Below are 23,020 nucleotides of genomic sequence, written 5' to 3' on the forward strand. Positions count from 1 at the left end.
CTGGACACCTCCCAGGGGAGGTGCAGGTCAGGGGAGTGGTCACTCCCCTTTCCTTTGTCCAGTTTCGCGCCAGAGCAGGGGCTAAGGGGTCCCTGAACCGGTGTAGACTGGCTTATGCAGAATTGGGCACATCTGTGCCCAACAAAGCATTTCCAGAGGCTGGGGGAGGCTACTCCTCCCCTGCCTTCACACCATTTTCCAAAGGGAGAGGGTGTCACACCCTCTCTCAGAGGAAGTTCTTTGTTCTGCCATCCTGGGCCAGGCCTGGCTGGACCCCAGGAGGGCAGCTGCCTGTCTGAGGGGTTGGCAGCAGCAGCAGCTGCAGTGAAACCCCAGGAAGGGCAGTCTGGCAGTACCAGGGTCTGTGCTACAGACCACTGGGATCATGGAATTGTACCAACAATGCCAGGATGGCATAGAGGGGGCAATTCCATGATCATAGACATGTTACATGGCCATATTCGGAGTTACCATGGTGAAGCTACATATAGGTAGTGACCTATATGTAGTGCACGCGTGTAATGGTGTCCCCGCACTCACAAAGTTCAGTGAATTGGCTCTGAACAATGTGGGGGCACCTTGGCTAGTGCCAGGGTGCCCTCACACTAAGTAACTTTGCACCTAACCTTTACCAGGTAAAGGTTAGACATATAGGTGACTTATAAGTTACTTAAGTGCAGTGTAAAATGGCTGTGAAATAACGTGGACGTTATTTCACTCAGGCTGCAGTGGCAGGCCTGTGTAAGAATTGTCAGAGCTCCCTATGGGTGGCAAAAGAAATGCTGCAGCCCATAGGGATCTCCTGGAACCCCAATACCCTGGGTACCTCAGTACCATATACTAGGGAATTATAAGGGTGTTCCAGTAAGCCAATGTAAATTGGTAAAAATGGTCACTAGCCTGTTAGTGACAATTTGAAAGTAATGAGAGAGCATAACCACTGAGGTTCTGGTAAGCAGAGCCTCAGTGAGACAGTTAGGCACCACACAGGGAACATATACATGCACACCTATGAGCACTGGGGCCCTGTGTGACAGGGTCCCAGTGACACATACATATAGGCCACAAACCTATGAGCACTGGGGTCCTGACTAGCAGGATCCCAGTGACACATAACAACCATACTGAAAACATGGTGTTTTCACTATGAGCACTGAGGCCTGGCTATCAGGATCCCAGTGAGACAGTGAAAACAGTGACAAACACCCTGACATACACTCACAAACAGGCCAAAAGTGGGGGTAACAAGGCTAGAAAGAGGCTACCTTCTCACACTATGGAGTTGTAGTCGTCAAACAACACCAGATAATCGCTGTTTACCTACCCATTGCAGGTAATGTTTATGTGCCTAACATCATAATGTTATCAATCTTAGGATGGCCTGGTCTACATTTAATTTGCCTTCAATGTAATATGTTTTCCTGAATCAGGCGTTCACTGACTGCAGTAAATAACTTGTAAGCTATTTGTCATCTGCACCCAGGAATGTAATTGAATGGTAAATCTTCATCCAGTAGGAAGACACTGAAGGCTTCATAAATTTTGAGTAAAGCAACACAGTGCAAATTGCTGAGTTACATTACTCAGCCCTAGGGAAGTGTTCCATCGGTGTTGCGTGGCTCGTCCCACGCAACAGCCATGGATTTTGATTAATCTTTATTTCTCCTTTTATGTGTGGTGCGTTCTGCAGCACACATAGAAAGAGAATAAAACCCTTAAGGGATTGTTTTTGTGCAGGAAGGTACCCCTTTCCTGCACAAAAACAATCCTACATGCAACAGAGGTGCCCTTGCAACGTGGTGCAAGGTTGCCTGCGTTGGTGCTAAGGCAGCCCATTGTGCCCCAGTACTGAGAAAATGACAGAAATTCCTTGTATTGGGATACATATGGTGCATTGAAGCCTTTTCCCTGTAACGCAGCGCAACAAAGTGACTTGCTGTGCCACTTGGCATAAATATGGCCCTTAGTGTGGTCTTTAAGTAAGCCCCTTGCTTGTGACTGGATGCCTTTGTTGTCTCTCTACAGTGTCCACTTTTGATGTTTTGCTTCGTTCCCCGGAGCATTTCAGTCTCAAAGCCTTCTACATAAATGAATTCTATTCTTTCACTCCATACTTGACTTTGTTTTCAGCATGTACAAGGGACCACTTGAGCAAGGTAGAAGCCTTCTTTAAAGAAGGCTTCACTATGTAAAGCAACACGTTCTGCATGTTTCCGAAATATGCTGGAAATGGCCCTCTCCAAAGGGTCACCCCCAAACGTTTTGCCTTCCTCCTCCTACTTTTTCTGAATTTGCTATTGTTGGCTTTAGGACTATGTGCACTTTACCCCTGCTAACTAGTGCTAAAGTACACATGCTCTCTCCCTAAAACATAAACTGATTGCTAAATACCTAATTGGCATATTTAATTTACTTATAAGTCCCTAATAAAGTGCACTGTATGTGTCCAGTGCCTGTAAATTAAATGCTACTAGTGGGCCTGCAGCATTGATGTGCGACCCACTCAAATAGCCCTTTAAAACATGTCCCAGGTCACTCATTGCAGCCTGACTGCAGTGCTACACTGCCATGTCGACTTGGCATTTAAAACCCTTGCCAAGCCTTAAACTCCCTTTTTATTACATATGTCAACTCTAAGGTATGCCATAGGTAGTCCGTAGGGCAGGGTGCTACCTGATTAAAAGGGAGGACATATACTTTTAAGTTTTATATGTCCTGGTAGTGAAAATCTTTCAAATTCGATGTTCACTACTGTGAGGCCTCCCCCTCCCATAGGATAAAATGGAGATTCCCTATTACATTTAATAAGCTGTAATTCCTGCTTGGGAAGCAGTAGACCGGTCTTGTTTAGTACCAATGGAAATGTGATGATAAATCCACTTTAATGGTAAAGTCAAATGTATTATTATGATTCTGAAAGTTTTAGAAAGTTGTCGTTTTCCTTTTCTTAGCCCTGTGTGCCTGTATCCTGTCTCCAATAGATGCCTGGGGTTGGATAGCAGCTGGACTTGTGCGTTACCTCTAGACAGTCACACACAAAGAAAGCTTCAGTGTGACTAATGGGCCATCAGCATTCTGATGGGCCATCCTCGGCTGGATGGGCTAGAGGAGCTGGCCACAGCCTCACACTTAGACCTGAATAGGCTGTGCCCTGTCCACATCAAAGAGCTTAACACCCTGTATTGTCACTTAAGCCAGCTCGGAGCAAGGGCAGGGGAGGAAGGGCATTCCTTGCACTTCAATGCCACTGGCTGGAAGCTTCTCCTACCTCCCAGAACCAGGACACCAAAGTATAAATATTGGACCTCAGACACCACCTCTTCCGTACAGTCTGGACTTATGGATACTCTGCCAGAAAGAAGGACTGCTGTGCTGCTGAAAGGACTGTCCCTCTGCTGGACTGCTATTCTGAAGGAGCTGCTGCCTTGCTGTGCTGACCTGCTACCTATTGCCCTTCTGCTCGGGGAAGAAGAGCTGGACCTACACCTTCATCTTGCACCCAGGACCCCAGGGTGACTCAAAGGGCGCGTTTGCTGGCCTCCTGATCAGAGCTTCAGGGACATAACAGGCTCCCCACAGCTTCTGGACCTGTCTTTAAGGAGCTTCTGACCCTCAAGCAGCACCTCTCGGTCCTGAGCCCTAAGGAGTGATTTTTCACTCTTGAAAGCAAGCTTTTGGGCTCTTTGTGACAGCGAACGGGCCCACTTGCACCGGAACTATGCCGCTCGCCTGAAGAATCAGCACAAACCACCACAATTTCATCTCTTCGGACAGCAAGTATAACCTCGCGAACACAAGGCTCCAGCCCACCACCCCGTGACACCCAGCTGACTCCGCGCACCCATGGACCACTGCCAGCATCTTTCTCCTTGCTAAGGTGAACTTCTTCCTAATGAGTGGGATTCTTGGCCCAAACCTTGAGAAGGTACAACATCAGCATGACGGATTTGGGGCTGTATCGAATCTGCTCTCCATTGCGGTTGGCCTGAACTTTTGGATTTAACTTGGTCTAGCACTGCCAGATATCTCTGGTTGGCGCTTCATTCTTTTAACCATTATATTGCATTTTAATCTTTAAAAATTGATAACTCCGGTTCTACTTATTGGATGTTTGTCATTTTGGTCTTGTTTTGTTCATTAAATTAAGTTCCATTTCACTAAGTAGGTGTGGTATCGTTTTGTGTAGTGTTTTCACTGTTTTACTGTTTAAAGTGTTGCACAAGTACACATTTTGTGAACATGATATTTCTTGTTGCATTAATACGTTCTTCTTTTATCTCTTTTTAGATGATGAGGCCCACAAAGACAGATTGTTTGGATAATGTTACAAGCTCCCCAGAATTCATGCTCATCGGATTCCAAGTCCTTCCCTGGCTGAAGCCATCCCTCTTCATGACCTTCTTCACCACATATGTGATAACGATGAGCAGCAATCTTCTGATCGCTGCCACAGTGTCCGCTGAAGGTCAGCTCCACAGTCCCATGTACTTCTTCCTTGCTAATCTGTCCTGCTTGGAAATTTGCTACACAAGTTGTATTGCGCCCACTCTCCTTGGAGGCCTATTGACTCAGGCATTAGTGGTTTCTTTCTCTGGATGCCTTATACAACTCTTTGCTTTTGGGTGGCTGACCAGCACAGAGTGCTTCCTTATTTCGGTGATGGCCTATGATAGATATGCAGCCATATGCCACCCCTTGCACTATACAAGACTCATGGACCGGTGGGTTTGCCTTCAGCTGGCCTTGTGTAGTTGGGCATTTGGTTTGATGGTTGCATCTATCATTATTTTTGTGTTATGTCAATTGCAGTTCCCACATTGTGGAAAAATTGATCACTTCTTTTGTGATTTAATACCACTTACAAAAGTAGCTTGCTCGGACGCTGTGTTAGTCGAGTTGGAAGTTTTTGTGTTCGCCGTCATTGTATTGTCCCTTCCATTTCTGTTGGTCATCATCTCATATGTGCAAATTATCTCAGCTATACTGGGGATCCCATCAGCCACAGGAAGGCACAAGGCCTTCTCTACGTGCAGTTCACACCTGGTGGTGGTCACCACCTATTTTGTGATTCTTATTTTAATGTACATGTTGCCAGCAGCAGGTCACTTCCTCAATCTCAACAAGGCTCTCTCACTCCTCTACACGGTGGGGACTCCTGTCTTCAATCCCATTGTTTACACTCTGAGAAACCAGGACTTCAGACGAGCCTTGAGTAAAGCTTTCACCCAGAAAGTATCTACGAAAATTATGAAAATATTTTAATGTTGACTATAAATGAGAACTAATCTTAGTGCTCTGAGGACTGATAGAGCTATAGAGGTGGAGAGACCACAAAAACCATTGCGTTCAATACTGCCATCTGGTGCAGGGTCTATGGTAGTAATGATGTATTAAGAGTCCATGAACCATGTGAATCCCCCTGTTTGGTACAATGACCACTGCTTTTCGAAGGTGGTATAGCCCTCTGTATCACTGTCTCCTCCCCTCTGATGTATATTTTTGGGTTCCTGTTCTGTATCTAGCAAATCAAACACCCTCCTCATTTCTCACCAATGTACAATGTCAATTTGATTTTTTAACAAAATGCAGTGATAATGATCTTATATAAAATGTTTGCTTTATGAATGAAATCATCAATCAATCTGAGTTGGAAGGTCAACAATAACGACTTCAAGGCCATCTCCAGATAAATTGCGTCCAAACCCTGCCTTATTTTCCAATCATGTGACCATAATACATTTTTCTGTTATAAATTTGTACTAATGGTCTCTGAGGTATGAAAATATTTATGTGATGTGTAAAAACTTTTAGGCATAATCTCACTCATCTATGCACCTGCAACCTAAATGAGTCCAGCTAAAGACATCTACTAGTACACTTTCTTTGCTATTAAGGAAGTGAGGAGGCGGTTCAACTGCCCATAAAACATCTTTAATGTGTAGAAATTCCCAGTAACAAACCCTCCCTATTGGAATCTCTATTGCAATCTCTAGTTCTGCTACTAATGCCAACACATCATTCATTTTGGCTGTGACTTACAGAACCCCAAGATATAATACATAATTCCTGGAAAATGCCCTCACCTTTGATTGACAGATGCACTCAAACAAGGAGTAGAACAGGGGTGACCTTAGCTTGTGGATTCCTTCAAAAGCTAATCAACAAGTATCTAATTTTGTGGAAAACATGGAGCTTTTAGGCCTCCCCAGTTGGTGCACACATCAAGATATGTGGCTGACTATGGCATCCATGTATATCTTGGTTACACTCAATATCATCATTTCTTTCTAGTGGAGGACAACAAACACAGTCAATAAATGACTTATCAACAATCTGAGAAAAAAGATTTGATTTAATTTTGGACAGCATGGAGAAGAACTAACTTCACAAGAGGTGCTACCCAGCGGGAGCTGCTGCAAATGTCGGGAGGGGGTAGGGTGATGGGGCAGGGGAAACAAAAAAAAACACTTACCTTTCTCGTCGCTGCAGCCTCCTCCTCCTGCCCCGCTCCTCTTCTGGTGTCCCAGCATTCACTGGGACACCAGCACAGGCTCCCCAGCAATCCTGGTGCGGCTTTAATGCTAAACCTAGCATGAAAGCAGTGCCAGGATTGTTCTGAGCGGTTTGGTCTGCCACTCAGACACTGCACTGGGGTCTGTGCAGTTTCTCCAGCCTGGCTGTTCAGCACAGACGGTTTGGAGAAACCTAAGTACGCATGTGTGTTTGGCCGGCCTGAGATGGCCAGCCAAACACACATGCGCACTTAGTATATGCCACTCCTCCTCCCGTGGCCCAACCCCGCCCCTCTCTTCACACGGTAGCTGAGCCAGCAGATGAAAAATAAAACAAAAGTATGCTATCATTTTATTTTTCATCTGCTGGCTCTTAGCTGGGGGGTATGGAGGGGGTGACGCTCCTCTGCCATTGTGGAGTAGCCGCCCCTGGTGCGACCAGAGAATTGTAAAGCCTGATAGGAAGACCGTATATACTCAATGTGTATTCTCTACCATTAAACACAACCTGTGAAATTTTCATCTAGTCTCAGAACTATCTAATCCAGAAAGTCTGAAAATGGCCGTATTGCAGGGTCACACTGGCCTTTAAGGCAACAAGGCATTGCCCAAGGAGCTAGCCTGATAGGTCAGTGTGTGGGCCACTATTTGGGAGGTTGTGGGTCTGTTCTTTTTTGTCTGGTGGGCCAGATTTTACTGTTGATTCCCTTGATATTACCAGAAACATTGCTTGTAGCAATCCCAAATGTGTGTAGTCTCCTTGCAAACCACCTACACACGTCTTTACAATGTCAAAACGGCCCTATTTGCAAACACAGCCACCTTACTAGCCACACGATTCATGAATGGGGTAACTTTTATTTTGGTGCCTGGGCCTATTTTCTGTCCCTGGCTCACCCTGGCCTATACTGTGCCATCAGTTCCTACCCAGCTGAAACTGGCTGTAAAAACATCCGATAAAGGAATGTGTTGCACATTTTGCAGTTTTAGCCAACTAGAGCCCTATCTCAGATCTACTGTTGACACCCTTGGTCAAAAACAGCAATTGGGCTGCAAACCTGGAAGTAGCAAATAGTCTATGTTTAGAACCTAAAAAGGATCAAGGGCAGAGGCACTGATCGTCCTCGATCTTCCTGCTTCCTCTGATCAGGGTCACTGCAATTATGCGGCAGGAGAGGGCCAAATTATGCAGCAGGGTCGACTAAATTATGCAACAAGAGAAGGTGAATTATGTGGCATGATGTAGCAAATTTTGTAATAGTACTACTACATCGCTTCATCATTTTTAAACCTGGTAACAGTTGGTTGTACCTCTTTAGTACCATTGTAACACCCAACTATAGCAATAAGCAAGAGAAAGGAGACCAGTCCAGCTTTGCAAAGGATCTTCCAGTGTGCTGCAACGCGTGTCACTGCATTGTTAGTAACTTTTGAACCATTTGAGCTGGAAATTATTTTTTTGTTGAAATCTGCAGATTATGCGGCAGAGGATGGATTATGTGGCAAATGCTGCACATCTATAATTATACAAAAATCGCTGCGGCCGCACAATCACATACTTCTAGTGGCCCTGCTTATGATACAGTGGATAACCTGATCCCTCCACACCACCCGAAGCTCTGGATGGAATGACTCTTACCTATCAAATAGAAGCCAAACATGTCCAGCGTGATGTCTTCAAATCCAGCGGAACCCGGCCTTAACTGGAGTACCCCAAAACCGGGACCCAGCCTTAATTGGAGTGCCCCAAGACCGGAACCCCAACTTAACTGGACTACCCCGAGGCTCATCACTTCTCCCCTTAAGCGCACACATGGGCACTCTTGCCCAAGTCACCAATGCCTATCACGTGCATTTCCAGATGACATTTCAGAAAAATTAGTTTAATTTAATTTAATATATTTAAACGAATTAAAGGTTTAATAAAAAATTCAGTTAATAGTGAGGTAGCATTTTTTTCTATATTTGAAATAAATATATAAAATGTGTTTAAAATTATATTTATGATTAACAAGTTATTACATATTTCTTATAAAGATTAATCAACTTTTTTTTCTAATGTTCCTTCTATTCTGCCATAGAGCAATCGCTCCACCACTGCTACAGAGTCACCCTACTGTAAAGTATAGGGAAAAGTAAAACGTTTTATATAACTCGAAAACAATATTAAATATATTTTATGTTAAATATGATTGTAAATTGATTTTTTTATATGTCTTTAAAATGTAGAATAAAATTTAAAAAATGCACACGTTTATTTGCTTAATTTTGAATAAAGTTTTTTATTTATCTATGCACCTGGATAATTTTTGTCTGCAGTTCAGCTCATATTTTAGGAAGCCTTGCATTGTAATTTGGATCAGACTTGCTTTATGTTTCAGTTTCCATACTGTCCTGCAGAACATGAGCTTTTAGAATAGAATGTACTAATGATCTAACATTGTGGATTCTAACATATTATTCCAGAAATAGGATAGTGTTGGGTTTTGTTTTTTCTCCCTCACTCCTCGTGGTTATGGAGTTATGTGATGCAATGTAATTGCAATGGATTGTGGAGTTTGGAATGTAAAGAGATGAGAGATGAGACAGTCGAGCAGTCACTCCTGGTGCCTCTGCTATAATGGTTGTGCTGTGCACTTAATACACATTAGTAAGTGGACTCGAGTAGGTGCATCTTTTTCAGGTACCCATTGTGGGACAGCGTATTTCCTAAGAGTGCTACATGAGGTTATACTTGCCTAAACAGCATAGATTAATTTGTTCCCAAAAGATTGACCCAGAGGGTGACAACAAAAGGTTTCCCATAGAAGCACCTTTATCCCATACTAAGGGACTGATTTAGATCTTGGTGGACAAGTTACTCCATCACAACGATGACTGATATCCTATCTGCGGAAAGATAAATCCCATTATATCCTATGAGATTTATATTTTGGCGGACAGGATATCAGTCATTCTTGTGACGGAGTAACTTGTCCGCCAATATCTAAATCAGGGCCTAAGTGTGATTTCTGCTCAAGTACCACAGAAGCCACATATTTCTTGAATAGTACAATAGGTGGTTTCCACAAGGTCATTGCCTCTCCACATTGGTCGGCATCAATAGCATGGTGTCCCTGTATCAACTCATCCCCTCTCACTTCAGTCTGCATGAACTACAAGGCAAGTTTACACCATCCCACTCTCTCTTCCCTAGTCAAGGAACTCATGCTGTCCCTGCATCAAATACTTGGGAGTAAATTATGTCAAGGTAACATCAGGCAATTTTTATGTGATGTGGCAGCATGTTTTTATCACTGTGTAAAACTGGCCCGAACACAACTGTACAAGGTCTTCTCTGTTGGTGGGTTTGAGTAGTCTTTTGAGCTTAAACTATATCACCGGGGAAAGAGAAATGACTCTGGTGACATTTGAACTTTAAGTAGCACTGTGCTCAGCATTGCATTGTTATTTATTGAGTGCATTGCTGCCATTGGCAGGGCCTTTTAGTGCTGTAACCTTGTCTTGGGGGTTGCAGAAGAAGGCATGCACTACATTGCGGTCTCTAGGCGTAAAGAGTTGAGGGACAAGGGTGAGGGCAAAGAATGTGCCATCATCATATCTATGAGCCTGATGCATTATCTGAGTGCAAATGGTGAAAGGTGTGTGACAGAGGGGTGCTTGAGCAATATACGTGTAGAACAGGGGGTCATGTAGTGTCTGGCAGCCCTTGAGCGCAGAAATGCAGAGGAAACCACTAGGTGTAGGTGTAACTACTGCCTGTGAGGGCCAGAAATGTTCTTTGCAATGTAATGCAGCAACTATAATTGGTGGTTGAATGGATGGGCATCAAGATAAGGACAAGGGCACAGAAAGTGTATCTGTGAGGGCCTTGGGTGACTGCCACTGAGGGTATTTAGCAGACTTTTACATTACTGGGAACAACCAACTCTTGATAACCGTGTGGACAGTCCATGCAGAGGAGATGCCACAGTAAAGCAAAGTGCTTTGAAGTGCGGGATTGCAATCAGGCGCTGTATCTTCAAGTCAAGGCTGTGTCTGGAATGGAATGGAAAGTGCAGAGTCCTCTTTGTAAACATGTGGGTCTAATATTGCAGAAGACACAATGGCCAAAGCAGAGGGCCTCAAAGGAGACTCTACTGGCTATAGGAAGTCAATAGAGAACATACAGGGCCAGTCAAAAGGGGATCCAAAGACATAGATAAAATAGAAGTTTAGATATAGGCCCTCATTACAACCCTGGCGGTCGGTGATAAAGCGGCGGTAATACCGCCAACAGGCCGGCGGTAACCAAAATGGAATTATGACCACGCGGAAACTGCTCAGACAGACAGCCACTTTAACACACTGACCGCCACGGCGGTATCAACAAGCACCACGTCGGTAACCGCCAACAGCCATGTGGAAGACAATGTACCGCCTACACTATTACGACAGGCCTATTCGCCACCTTTTCCGGGGCGGTACCAACTACATCAAAAGCATGGCGGAAACAGAACACAGAAGTCAGGGACTCACCTGTGGAGACTCAGGGAACAACCATGATGCCATGGAGCCCGAGCTGCACATATTTCCGATGATCGTCTACCTTTTTCTGCATTATGTACATCAACGTCGACGAAGACGACCACAGTGAGAACTACCGCCTAGCACACAAGGGAGGCGGGAGGAAAAAGAGAGTGACACACACACGCAACACGCAACACCCCCACCCCCAATACCATACACACAACCAGATGCACAAACACTACATATTCACCCCGTACCCCTCAGGAATAGTTCAAGGACAAAATGATTTGAAGAAAGTGAGTGTAATACAATAAAATAACATGAATAAGTGCATCAAAATACAACGTATATACATATTTACAAATGTAGGGACACTGCCCAGTCCTTAATGTCCGTGGGCCACAGGGCCACATCACATAGGCCAAGGCCCCACCTCACTCCTGCAACAACACGGAGAAAACACTGAAGGGGCATCAGGTCGAAAACACACAGGCACCTCAGGGGGACGGGGCTACATGTCCTGAGTGCCGTCCTGGGGAGTGCAAGGCCACAGTCTCTCAAGTGGGTGGTTTGCCCACTGCTTGCTCCTGGGGAGTGCAAGGCCTCTGTTTCTCAAGTGGGTGGTTTGCCCACTGCTTGGTCCTGGGGAGTGCAAGGCCACAGTCTCTCTAGTGGATGGCTTCTCCACTGGTTCTGGAGGGGGCCTTGTGCCCAGTGTGCTTCATCCTGGGAATGATGGGGTGAGTGGATGGCTTCTCCACTGGTTCTGGAGGGGGCCTTGTGCCCAGTGTGCTTCATCTTGGGAAGGATGGGGTGAGTGGATGGCTTCACCACTGGTTCTGAAGGGGGCATTGTGCCCTGTGATGCAGATTTTTGGGAGTGGAAGATCACAGTCTCTCACCTGGGTGTCAGACCCACAGGATTTGCGGGGGCCAGGACGCACAACAGCCCATGGAGGCAGGACTAGACACTGTCCGCCAGCGGTGACGGCTGCTCAGTGGTGGCAGTGGCGGGACTGGCAGCGGTGCTGCCAGTGGTGGGGGGAGGCTCCAGCCCATCCCCTGCAGCCTCGTACGGCTGCCCAATGGGGCTGCTGCTGCTGGCAGTGGTGCTGGTGGCAGTGCTGGTGGCAGTGCTGGCGTCGGTGCTGGTGGCAGTGCTGGCAGTGGTGGGGGAGGCTCCAGCCCATCCCCTGCAGCCTCGGACGCTGCCCACTGGGGGTGCTGCTGTTGGCAGTGGCGCTGGTGGCAGTGCTGGTGGCGGTGCTGGTAGCAGTGCTGGTGGTGGTGCTGGCGTCGGTGCTGGTGGCAGTGCTGGCAGTGGTAGGGGGAGGCTCCAGCCCATCCCCTGCAGCCTCGGACGGCTGAACCACCATGGTTTCTGGTGGGGGCTCCGACTGAGTCCCCGCACCAGGCCTCCTGTCCTTCCTGCCTGCTGGTGCAGACCCTTCCCTCCTGCAGCTGGTGGTGCCTCCTTGCCCTTCCTAGACACTGCTGGTGGTGCCTCCTTGCCCTACCCTGTCTCAGCTGGTGCCTCCTTGCCCTTCCCTGTCGCAGCTGGTGGTGCCTCCTTGCCCTTACCTGTCGCAGCAGGTGGTGCCTCCTTGCCCTTTCTTGATGCACCTGCCACAGGCACTCTTACAGTGTTGCTGCTTGGTGCCCGGGATCCTCTCCCACCTGCAGTAGCTGTCACTACTGTGCCCGTGGACTGGGTGGCTGAGGTGCTCGCCTGGGTGCTGACCACCCTGGCCCGACGTGAAGGACGGGGGGGAGAGTGGTAGGGAAGAGGTCAACTGTGGAGAGGAAAAGCTTCTTAGGGACATTGGGGCAGGAAGAGGTTGAAGGTTTGGGAGTGGTTGTAGGAGGTGTCCGTCTGCTGTGCTTTGTTGCAGGTGCATGGGCTGGATGCTGTTGTGAGGTGGATGGCTGTTGGGTGTCTGAGTGCTTGTGTTTGTGTACTTTGGGAGGAGGGGGCACAGACACAGTGGGAGAGGACACAGGGGACGTTTGCATGGATGTGGGGGTGGTGACTGCCAGTGAGCGGTGTGAACTGATAGGCATGATGATGGTAGTGGATGAGGATGTAGTGCATGCAGGTGTGAGTGTAGACGCTACTGGGAGGGAGGTGGACGACGAGGAGGAGGGGGACACAGTGGAGGCAGTGGATGTTGTTGTCTGATTCTGGATGGTGTTTGTGTGAGTGCCTGTGGGATGATGTGTGGTGCTTGTGTTTGCCTGAACCACTCCTGTGTGTTGTCCTGGGTGCATGCTGGTCTGCCTGTGTGCTTGGAATAGGTTTTAGCTGAGGGGAATGGGATTGGGTAGAGGAAGTTGGAGGGGGGAGGCTAAAAACAGGGACAATGGCTGCCATCAGGGAGGAGGCCAGAGCCTGGATTGATCTCTGTTGGGCCACCATGCCAGAGTGAATGCCCTCCAGGAATGCATTTGTTTGTTGTAAATGGGCTGCCAGCCCCTGGATGGCATTCACAATGGTTCACTGCCCAACAGAGATGGATCGCAGGAGGTCAATAGCCTCCTCACTCAGGGCAGTAGGGCTAACTGGGGCAGGGCCTGAGGTGCCTGGGGCGAAGGAGATGCCCACCCTCCTGGGTGAGCGGGCATGGGAAACACGCTGAGGGGCTGTTGGGAGGGCGGTGCTGGTACGGGGTGGCGGCTGTACCTGTAGTTGGGGTGGGCACAGAGGTGTCTGCTACCACCAGGAAGCTTCCATCGGAGGAGGTGTCACTGTCAGAAATGTCCCCTCCAGTCTCTGCCGTGGTGTTCCCCTCGCCCTCCATCCCTTTGGTGCCCTCACCGTCGGAGGATTCGGCCTCCTGGGCCCTGTGGGATGCAGCTCTCCCTGTCGCAGGTGCCTCTGCTCCTCCGCCAGATGATGCTAATGCACATAAGGACAGAATGAGAAAACAAAAAGTGGGGGGTGAGACAAAGGATACCCTTGGTCAATGGCGGCAAAAACGCCACTGTTGGCGTACTCGACACACACACAGGGAACAGCTCTACGCACTAGGCAATGCACTAACAGTCACAATGCTAGTCACCAGCTCATGGACAGGGATACCTAACGCCACTTGCAGAATACCTGAGACCTACAGACAACTGCCCAGTAGTGGATGCCTACTAGCTTGGTTGGAGTAGGTTTATATCAGACCCTGCCCAACATGGGCCCTACCCTGCAATGTCCAGACTAGCCTAGGGGCACCCACAGACCCACATCCCCCACCCGGATGCCACCCCACCACATGCAAGTAGAATATTGGGGCACTGTTCTCACCCCCTTGTGGCTGCTGTGATGCCCCCAAGCACCCATCCAGCTCCGGATAGGCCACTGCCATTAAGCGGGCCGTCAGGGGGTCAGGGTTCGACAGGCACCCCTTCCTCGTTGGGAGGCCATCCCCGCTGGGCCTCCGCTGTCATCCGTGCCCAGCGTCTCAGGTCCTCCCACCGTTTGCAGCAGTGGGTGCTCTGCCTGCCGTAGATCCCCGGGGGTCTGCACTTCCTTGGCGATGGCACGCCATGTGCCCTTTTTTTGCGGACCTGCAGAGAAGTACATATAGGAAAAGGTATCAGTCAGACCATCCTGCCTGTTACACTCATGGCCCACCATAACCCTCACATCCCCTTACTCACAGACATTGCCCACCATACATGCAGCACGCTGCCCAGGGCCCAACCACCAACCCCTCTACACGAGGCCTTCACACACAGCACACCATGCATTCATGCCCCATGCATCGTGCTCACAGTGTACTCACCTGTTGGTCTGGAGGCCCATACAGCATTCAGTACTGGGGTCGGACCCCATCCACCAGTCTCTCCAACTCCGCAGCGGTGAAGGCAGGGACCCTTTCCCCAGTGACACGAGCCACGGTCGGTTCCAGACACAGGTCACAGCAGCACTTGCAGTGTAGGTCCTCTCCTGTTGAAGGTCAGGTAGCAAGTGAGTGAACCGATAGAAAATGGCGGTCACGTCCGCGGCGGTGTGTACCGTAACCGCCGGCGTACATCATCATTGGCCACTGTAACCCATAGGGCCCTATGGTATCCAATGAGGAGTTGCACGGCGGATCTCGACCGCCTCCCGCAACGGCGCACAACATCAGCGGAATTACCTCATTTCCACATGTCCCTCCATACAGGACAGGCTGACACCATTTCGGGGGGGACAGGCCATTGCACCTAACTACATCACAGTACACATAGGCACCATTTGGGCCTATCCAACAATATACTGTTACAGTCACAACATGCAATGCAGTGTAGTGTTTGGAAATATGGAATATTGACCAGCTGCTCACCGTTTGCCCCCTAGATTGCAACCGCTGCGGATGAATAGGAGATGGAGACATCCCCCCGTGTACAGGCTGCTGGTAGACTTGGCAACAATGGAGGACAGGCACATTAATCTCACCTATAGAGTGGACAGGGCCACAATCACAGAGCTGGGTGCCCAATTGGAACCTGACCTGATATCTGCCATCCATCAGCCAACCGGGATCCCCCCTCTTGTGCAAGTTCTATCTGTGCTCCATTTCCTGGCAAGTGGCTCCTGCCAAGTGACAGTGGGCTTGGCAGCAGGAATGTCTCAGCCAATATTCTCAAACGTGCTGACCAGAGTGTTGTTTCCCCTGATTAAACACATGTGCAGCTACATCGTTTTCCCCCAGGTGGAGGATTTGGCCACAGTGAAAGCTGATTTCTATGCTATGAACATATCCCCAACATTATTGGGGCTATTGATGGTACACATATTGCATTTGTCCCACCCGGAGAAATGAACAGGTGTTCAGAAATCGAAAGAGCTTTCACTCCATGAATGTGCAGATAGTGTGCCTGGCGGACCAGTACATCTCCCATGTCAATGCAAAGTATCCTGGGTCAGTGCATGATGCCTTTATCCTGAGGGATAGCAGCATCCCATATGTGATGGCTCAAATCCAGAGGCACTGGGTGTGGCTAATAGGTGAGCCCTGTTTCCCACCCAGTGGATGTTGGTGTATAGGTATGGTGTGGGTCCCAAGGGTTAGTGTGTGTCTAACAGTTGTCCCTCGATATTTGCAGGTGACTCTGGTTTACCCAACTTCTCATGGCTACTGACCCCTGTGAGGAATCCCAGGACAAAGGTAGAGGAAGATTACAATGAGGCACATGGGCGAACAAGAAGAATCATAGAAAGGACATTCGGCCTCCTGAAGGCCAGGTTTCGTTGCCTCCATCTAACAGGTAGATCCCTGTACTACTCACCCAAGAAGGTGTGCCAGATCATCTTGGCATGCTGTAAGTGGCAGCAGTGGACCCTGTGGATAGTGAAGATGAGGGGGCAGAGGATGAGGATGAGGTCAACAGAAGTGCAATAATATGACAATACTTCCAATGACACACAGGTAAGACAGTGTTATTTCACTTTACATTGACAGTTTTGTGTTTGACATTGTCACTAGCAGGCTGATTTTCCCATTTCTATGGCCATTTACTGTACCCTTTGGCATCTCTATTTTCAGATATTTGTGCCCCACTATTGATCCTGGTGCGTTGACTGCAGCCAAGTACAGGTCATTCCTATGTATACATTACTGTACAGTTGCATTGCAGTGTTTAAAGCTTGTTAAACGAATACATAGTTAAATCATTTGACAGACTCCATACTTGTATTTTTTCAAATGGTGTTTATTTAAGTGCTAATAAGTAGAGGAGGATGTGCAGTGGGCTGGGGTGATGGTGGAGGAATGTCCAGGATAGAGTCCAGTCTATTTGTATCACAGGTGCGTTGTCCAAGGGGACATAGGAAGTGGAGCAATGGCAGTTCCAGGTGGACAGGGTGACAGAGTGGGACATGAGGGTGACAATCAGGAGAGTCTTATTTCCTGGTGGGGGTCTTGGCAATAGTCTCTGGCTTCTGCCTGGATCGCAGGGACCGTTTGCAGGGTAGTTCTCCTTCTGCAGGGGGAGGGGTGCTGGTGGCCTGTTGGTCCTGTGGCGGGGCGTCCTGTCCATTAGTGGCAGCGGAGGTGGAAGGCTGTTCATCGGTTTGGCTGGTGTCAGGGGCCGCTGGTGTGCCACTGTCTCCCTCATGGTGTTGGCCATGTCTGCCAGCAAACCAGCAATGGTGGTCCTACTTAATTTGCTAGGGGGGCAAAAGTGCACAAGAGACTAGAAACTAGATTGAAGTTGCTGCTTGAGGTCAAATTTGAACTTTTATAAGGAAGGAGTAAGAATTATGCGATCTGGACGTACATTCCACATTTTTGGTGCATTGCGTGAAGAGGACATACAGGGCCTGATTCACAGAGGTAGCTTACACTTTTGAGTAGCTTTACTACTTTTCAGTAGTCACAAACTGCACTTTTGTAGTAACTTACACTTGTGTAGTCAACCACTATACATGGCCAGGCACTGGCACTGCAACACCCTCAAAGAGAAAATAATGGAGGTAGGGCTTCATTATGAAACTATGAGTTACTACAAACATGAATAATGAAAATTAGTATACTTACTCAAAAGTGTAAGTTACTACAAAAGTGCCTGTTGCTAATATCACTTTGTAGTAAGTTTTGTAGTATTTTTGCCTGGGCTCCTTCTGATTCCCACCCCTTCACATAAGCTTTGAAGGCTGAAGGCCTCCTGAGGCTCTGTTTTAGTGATTAGGGAGGCAGTCTCTCTTGCTGCAATCCCTCCTTCAACTTTCCAACTGATACGGCCAATCTCTCTGGAATAACTACAGGTGTAGGCGAGGAGTGGGAGAGGTTGGGATTCTCCACAGCTGCTGAATCCCTAGGGACGTTATTAGAAGCAACCAAGACCTCCTGGCCAGAAAGACACCAACAATGGCATCTCCATGTCTGTCTCCTGAATCCTGGCTAACACCCTGGGGATGAGAGGAAAGGGAGTGAAAGCATAAAGATGAATTAGTATCCATTGTACTGAGACAGCATCCATCCCCCAGGATATCTCTACCTGGACCCTGTAGCAAAAAACTGGAAACTAGGCATTGAACCAGGAGGCAAATACTCCTATTGTAGAGTTCTAAGCCTTCTGAAAAAATCTCAAAACATAGAGGAGATAGAAGTAGATCTCAGGAGTATGGATGTGCACTGCTTAGGGAGCCTGCCAGAGAATTGTCTACAGGCCTGCTATGGTGCGCCTTTATTGACAAGCAACTCTCTGCCCAGATTCCTAGAAGATGGCCTACCAAACTCAGGGAATTGGACCTCATTGCACACTGATAATTGATGTAGGAAACTGTCACCACATTTTCCAACCTTAGCAACACATGATGCTGCAGGACAAAAGCTTAAAAAAAATTGAGAGCACTAAAAACTGCTATCAGCGATCTTCTGTTGAGGGACTGACTGACAAAAGATCCTGAACAAGCCTTCCTTCACACTCCACTCCTCAGGCTATCAAAGTGGTATCTGCTGCTATCATTTTTGCAGGGCCTGAACATAGAAAAAAAACCCTGTTGAGATTATTTTGATCCATCATTCAAGTTAAGGATTCCCTCACCAACTGGGATAGATGAATCATGACCTCATAATCTTGCACACTTGGTCTTCAGTATATCGTCATGTGGACCATGAGAGGTTGAAGATGCAGAAGAGCTATATTATTGGAGAAATGCAAGAGGCCATGTGCCCCTGGATCTTCAATCAGAATCTTATTGGTCATTGAGACACCCTAGCAAAGTCTTAAGCAACTGCTGTATCTTAAGAATCCATGCTTCTAGTTGCACAACTATGTTCACATCTGATCTGAACCTTTCTCCTATACATGTTCTGTCCAAGGAAAGGACTCATGGTACATTTAGGAGAAACCTATGCCTTCTCAGGCAGCCACATGCTGCGTTCAATCCTCCGTCTGTCTTGGACACTGCAGGAGCACAGAGGAGGCAGTCGTCGAAGGACAGAAAAGTGATCAGCCTTGCTAATGCAACTTAGCCACCAGAGGACCTACCACTTTTGAGAACACCCTTGGTGCTTAACTGAGGTCCAAAGGAACCACCCCAAACTATTATCTTTTTAGGTGGGCGAGCAGGCATCCTTTATGGATGTGTCGTTTGATGGGTTCCTCCTGTTTGGTTATGAGGTGGATTCTGCCCATGGAACACTAGGGAAAGCAGGGCCATGACACGGTCTTTAGGCCTTTCCACCCTTGCCAAACAGTTCTCTCATCAGTTTTGACACTTCTAAGGGTAGTCCAGGGGACTGGAGGCAGATAACATCAAGCTCTGCCACCACCTCACCAGTCGCCACAGTGTGGTCAAAGATGAGAATCAAGCAGACATTGCATGGGTAGCCAGGGACAGCATTCTCCATCCCCCTCTGTTTCAACCACCAAGCCTCTTTAGTTTGCCCTTGGTGACATACACCACCCTGTGGGAGTCAGGATCAGGCATTTACTCCCAATGTGGCAGTTTGTCACATCCAACACATGGGTCCTCAACATTGTTCTGCAGAGTTATGCCAACCATCCACTGCTTCTGCCCAGCTCTCACAGGGGCAGCTGTCCAAGTTATTACAGGAGGAGCAAACTCTAAAACTAAACTCTGACCTCAGAAACAGGGGCATGTTGTTACTCCAGCTGTTTCCTTGGGCCGAAGAAGAATGATGGCTTTCATCCTGTTCTAGGACTTCATCCTACCATTACCTTCATACAGAAGGACAAACTCAGAAAGTTTACATTGCCCACATTCTCTCTGTCCTGAATCTGGGCGACTGGATTGTAGCCTTGAAACTGCAAGGTGCAAATTTTCATGTGCCCTTTCTGCAGACCCACAAATGGTACTTGTGGTTCCATGTCAACCAAGAGCATTCTATTTTGCCCTGCTCCTCATTTTTAGTTTGCCCTGCTAGCCTTCGGCCTTACCAATGCCTCTTGGGAGTTCACAAAAGTGATGGCGGTGGTCGCTGCACATCTTTAGAGTTTGGGGGTACCAGTTTTCCCCTGCCTCGATGCCTGGCTATTGGATGCAGCCTTGACATCAGTCAGTAGTAGACCACCTCCAGACGATCATGAACCACCCAACATTGTTGAGGTTCTTGCTCAACGAGTTGAACTTCCTCCTGACTCCTTTGCAAAGACTTCCTTTTTATAGGAGCTGTGTTGCGCACTGTGCTTTTCAGGGGCTTCCCCTCCGCCTCAAGTCTAGGACATTCATGCTATGATCCAGATGTTTCAGCCTCAGTCCTGGATCTCGGTGAGAGCAGCTCTGAGATGTCTTGGCCTGTTGGACTCATGCATTTTGCTCATCCACTTTGCCAGCTGTCACATGTGGGCTCAGAAGTGGGATCTGAAGTCTTAGGGGGTCATTCTGACCTCGGCGGTAAAAGCCGCTTACCGCCGGTCAGAAGACCGCCACAATACCGCCACGGCCGCGGTCAGCCGCCACGGTCATTCTGACCGACAACTGCCAAACCTCCAAAAATCCGACCTCCATTGCAGTCCGCCACATCAGCGGCCAGCGATAAACTGGAGATGACTAAACCTCCACCGCCACGGCAACAGAAATACGCCCATGCCATTACGATCCACAAATCCACGCGGCGGTCTTTCAAACGCGGTAGTCTATTGGCGGTACACACCGCCGCGGGTCAAAATACACACACCTTTACAAAACACTACCACATTGGACAATTTGAAATACACACACCTGATACACATACAAACAACACTCCCACACATCCAATCAACTATAAAACACACACCCACATCACCCACAAACCCCTACAACCAAAAATCAGAGACGAAGGAGAGAGAGACACATCAGAGAATAGAGAGCCAGACACACAGAGGCACACTACAACATCACACACACCACATAGTAGCACAAAGCACCACACACCAACACACTCATCACCACATACACAACCCCACACCTCATCCACACCACCCCATGGCACCACAAAGACACCCACGCTTTACGGACCAAGAACTCAGGGTGATGGTGGAGGAAATCATAAGAGTGGAACCCCAGCTCTTCGGCTCACAGGTTCAGCACACCACCATAGCAAGGAAGGCGGAGCTATGGCAGCGGATCGTGGACAGGGTCAACGCGGTGGGACAGCACCCCAGAAATAGGGACGACATCCGCAAACGATGGAACGACCTACGGGGGAAGGTGCGCTCGATGGTGTCGCGACACAACTTCGCGGTGCAGAAGACTGGCGGAGGACCCCCACCCACCCCACCAGAATTCACAGCATGGGAGCAAGAAGTATTAAACATCCTGCATCCTGAGGGCCTCGCTGGAGTACCCGGAGGAATGGACTCAGGTAAGTCCTATCTCATATACTTCATCCCCCCCACCCCACCAGCATGCCAACCCACACCCCCACCCTCACCCCCAACCCACCATCACACATCATCCCTGAGAATGTTTCCCTAGCACAACCCACCCAACCCCTCACCAACCCTTGCATGCCACCACAAACATTGGACACCCATTACCTAAGCATGACCACTGCACATACCCATCCCCCCCCACAAACCACCCTCACAACACCACCCACAAGGGAATGCCTGCACTGGGGGACAAGGGCACCCATAAATCGCACGCTATTTCACACACAGAAACAATAACCATACTCTCTCACCCCATGCAGGACCCGAACGCCAACACACCGGTCAGGAGGGTCCTCAAATGTCCATCCCACCCCCGGAACAGGCCCCCAGTGAGGACAGCAGCTCGGTCGACCTGGAACCTGATGACCAGCCCGGACCATCGGGGATCTCTGGGCAGTGGGTTCCCCAAACACAGACACAGGCCACAGCAGACCCGAACCCCCCTGGGAACAACAGCACAGCTCCCACCCAGCGGGCCCATGCCTCTGTCTCTAGGACAGGTCAAGCAGCGGTGTGTCTGCCACTACAGGGCACCCAGGCCAACCCAACACCCCAACAACAACAGGGACCTGGGGGCAGTGGGAGTGGGCACACCGTCCAGGGGACAGAGGCCCAGGCAAACAGGGCAACTCGGAGGGCTGCCGTGCGACAGGGGGGGGAGGAGAGGCCCAGGGAACCCACTCTCCAAGAGGCCCTCACTACCATCATGGGAGCATACCACCACTCCCAAGAGACGATGGCGACGGTACTGGCCAGGTTCACCGAGATACAGGCACAGCAGGAAGAACGCTACATGGGGTTCAGCAACCAACTCACCACCATCGCTACCGCCATGGGGAGCATGGTCCAGGCCCTGAACAGGATAGAAGACACGTTGCGGGACCATGTGGAACCACACAGGGCCCCTGTCACTAGCCAGGAACAGCCTATCACCTCCGCCGGCGCTAGTGGACAGGAGGCCCACACACAACGACAGGCCACAAGAACCCCACCTCCTGCTGAAGAACAACCACCCCGCAAGAGGAGCCTAAGACCCAAAAAAAAAACAGAGTAGCATGCCAAGACCACCGCCAGCATGAGATACCCCCAGAAGTCATCCCACTGTCCCACCTTGCCACCCTGTCCAAACTCAAACAGCCCCTGCTCCATCCTTCCACAGGCATATGGACAATAGACCTGTCAGACTGAGAACTGGACTCTGCCATGGACATCACTCCACCCCCACCCATCACCGTTTTCATATAATGTACCATTATCTAAGCACACAAAATAAAACAATTATTGCACCGAAAACCGTTTGGAGTCATGCTGTATTCTCAAAAAATCGTACAACCCATAACAGTTCACAATATGTGATGTCAGTTAGTGATGACAACATACCAATGTCAATACGCTGTAGTACATGGCCAAACCAAGCAGAAGTCGGGCTATGAGTCATTAAGCACTGAGAAGGGAAGGGAAAAAGAAATGTTATTTAAAAGAGCTGGGGGGAAATACATAAAGTTGAGATGCATGAGGCTCTAAGTATATGGGAAATGGCGTGGCTGAACCTTACCTGTGTGCTACTGAAAATACTGTTGTATGACAGCTTCCCTGTTGTCTGTTTCCTCACCGTCGTCTTCCTCCTCTTCACTCTCCACAGGC

Source organism: Pleurodeles waltl, chromosome 4_2 (assembly GCF_031143425.1).
Source record: "Pleurodeles waltl isolate 20211129_DDA chromosome 4_2, aPleWal1.hap1.20221129, whole genome shotgun sequence".
NCBI lineage: Eukaryota > Metazoa > Chordata > Amphibia > Caudata > Salamandridae > Pleurodeles > Pleurodeles waltl.